We start from the raw sequence: 3,524 nt of genomic DNA, 5'->3' as shown, positions 1-3,524 counted from the left end.
AGAGCCATTACCATCAACATGTTCATAAAAGCATGTACAATATCGTACTAAGTGACGTAAAAGAAGTGGCATCAGATAATAAAATCCATGTAATCGTCACTTTTGTCACATAGTAATACAAGTTACGTCCATTTTTGCTACATCGACAGTCAGGTTTAACGCTACGAACGGAGAAATTCTACATACAGCAGGCTGCAGAGGTGATCATTGTCTAATCTCAAAGAAGCGCCCTACATGCTCAACTATTTGTTTGATATACTCCTAACTCTGTCTTTCTCTGGAGGTTTTATCTTTTACGGCTCCCATTTGCCCAGCTGACGCTACACCCTGTTGTCTTAACACACGCCGTATTATCCTGTAACTTATTCTTGTCTGTCTTTTGCATATATTCTGCAGAGAAAATCCTCATTCCTCATGTCACCAGTCCACCTGATTTTCAGCATCCTTACATAGCAGAACGTCACATACGCTTTAGTTTTCTTCCCATTTCCTTTTCCCACAGCCCATGATTCACTACAACGTTATGCTGTGTTACAAACGCACGTTCTCTACTTTTTATCCGTAGATGAAGGCGTATGTCCGATACAAGTAAACTTTAACAGAAATAATCAGCAACCAGTTACACAGAAGAGGTTTAATTTCTTTACCGGTTCTAGGCACGTACGGCCCTTCGTCAGAAAGTTTCAACTGTCGCATTTATTTGCGGGAGTACAAAGTAAGTTGTATCCAGCTTGTTGCTCAGGTCACCATTCACAGCCCCATGCCGCATGACGCGGCTCGAACCCCGTCATCGCCGTCAGACTCCCTGCTACCACGACATCGCAGTTGGCATTCCTTACAGTGGTTGAAATAGTGTCCAGGTGATTGTTCGGGACCTCGCCAGTGATAACTTCGTCTCTCTACAATCCCAGGACAAATGGCAGTAAATGAGCTGGAATGACGAAGTGCCATTGGCGCACCACAGGGTGACCATTCATCCTATGCAATACTTCGCTGAGCAGTTGAATTATCCTCTGCTCCGATGTCGCAGTACAGAACTACTATCCAATGTTCCTTCTGACATACATACATGCATGCATGTCCGAAGGAAAGGGCACTCCGGTTACTAGAACGACATGCATACATACAAAAAAATGTTGCGTCTCACTTTTGAACAACACAGACACTGCATCATATTTATCCACCGAAACCGGGCAATAGATTTTCAGTTAAAATATCTTACATGTACAGGAACATACATTATGAAAGTTGCAAACACATGGTTCACGACACGTGGAACTTAAGAGTCTGCGTAATGATAGGGTACCGCTTGTGATAAACGGGAAATATTCTCAACTGCGATTACAATTAATGTTTCCTTTCGTGGGTAGAATGGCGGCTCGTGACTATAAATTCTGAGTGTGAATAAATTTTTAGATTCAGGTTAATGTGGGTGTGTGAAATTAATAGCATCCGCTGTATAAGACCTTTGCTTATCAATATATTTGTACAGCTATAGCCTTAGCCTAAATAATAAGACCAGCAGTAATAATAAAAATAATAATAACATGCATAACTTGTCTGAAAAAGGAAGAATTTTTTTAAATGTGTTGATTATATGCATAATTAAATAAAGTTTAGGACAACAACGAAATAATGTTTAAGCTTTAGCTACTCTCCATTTCACATATTTTTGTAACTGGCAGTTTTCGTGCTTTTTATTTTTTCTCACAAATTTACAAGTTCCCGAACTCTATTAATAGTAAACGATTTACCTTTCGGGCTGAAAATCAAACACTCTTACGTTACACCCACACGACAACTTATGCTTATTATACACTGCTTTGTTAAATGTTCTCTTGTAGTCACACTTACTTGATTTCCTCACTCTGTCAGTCAACCGATCTGATGTGGGAGGCTCTAGTTCTTTTGCAGCTAACTTTTCCTGGTAGTTTCCTTGCTGTTAGTACTTAACACATATTCATCAGAGTTCATGTTGACACTAGTACTGCAGTTCAAATTCCTGACAGCTAAACGTATTTTTTTTTTGTTATCTTCGGCCCAGTCACTCTCATGTCACAGAAGATGGTCTTCTTTAGCCGGAGACAATAAGCATTCGACAGCACAGGAAAAGAAAGCCCTGAGTCTAAAGGTGTCCGTTAGGGATGACGATGAGTTTTCATGTCAATTAGATTACAGTCGTCCATGGAAACTTCTTACCCCCATAGATGGCCTCCTCACTTAGTTTTGCTGGATTCGGCGGCTAGGCGAGGGGCAGGAAGCTCTGCATGATGACGCAGAATGACAGTAGTGGGCGTTGTTTTCCGTTTGTAAACAAACTGGCCACTTGCCCTAGCCTCCTTGTGTAACCAAAACGTGTAATTCATGTTCCTAACACAAAAAAAACCACTCACTAATACTATTAGTAGTGTTAGTCTTGGATATATTTAATGGCCAAATGCTTTTAGCCTATCCAGCACAGCTGTCATCTTAACTGCCATATTTTATGACCCAAAATGGTCACTACTGCTCTCTGAGTAGTCCAAGTTATCTTTGTATAAGTCTAATATTAATCACCATATTTTATGACTCAAAATCACCCATACCACTCACTAGCCCCACTTATGTTAATGTAAGTGTAACCTTAATAACCACATTTATGACCCTCTCTGCTGTAGTCGAATATTAGGGGTGAGAATTGGGTCTCACAGCCAGCGCCTACTCCACCACAAGCACTCTTCAGGAAGTAGTAGTCACGAGATGCACTTTCCGTTCGATCATTTTACTTCGATCAAACACAACGGAGTGTCTGTGGCAGAAGCAGCCAGTTCAGGAGAAATTTGCAAATTCATTTTCGTAGTCTGCAGCTGCGTGGTGTGCCCAATGGTATATCCGTCAGCATGACATCGTGAAATACTATTTACAGTTATGGGGAATTCGTTACAGATTTTATCTTTTGCATCCAGTGTTCCATACATATTTTTAAAGAAATCACACATGAATATGGGGCTTTAGATGCTTAACAACTACCACCAGAGGACATTCCTTGAAGAAATACACCCTTATCCCAATATCTTAACGCCTAACAATTAGCAAAATGCAACAATTATTGTCTTCCTACATATCCACCTAGGTGTCAAGCCTTTTCCCTGCATTACTAGGACATTAGAGTGTTAAAAGCAGTGCCATCACTTTCATGTCGCCCAAGAGGAATCTGACAGTATAAGACTATATTGAATATTTGAAGAACAGTGGTATATCCTAGCAGGAACGTTTCTGTGGGCATACACAGACAAAACATCACCGAAATACACCACACTCGTGTTGCTACGACCTCCACTGTGACCCCAGTAAGAAAACCATGTGTTTTATTTAAATTTATCAAATAATTCAGGCGTTTTCTTCCATGCCCCTCACAGTATATTTTTATTGTGCCACAACACACAGCACTGACTGTGTGCTGAGTTTCTTTTCGCCATGGCCACTTTTACCATGAACTGATGACTTGACATTGCAGTGCACATCGAAGAGTACCACTGACACCG

This window comes from Schistocerca serialis, chromosome 6 (genome assembly GCF_023864345.2).
Source record: "Schistocerca serialis cubense isolate TAMUIC-IGC-003099 chromosome 6, iqSchSeri2.2, whole genome shotgun sequence".
Classification (NCBI taxonomy): Eukaryota; Metazoa; Arthropoda; class Insecta; order Orthoptera; family Acrididae; genus Schistocerca; species Schistocerca serialis.
This window is presented reverse-complemented; position numbering follows the sequence as displayed.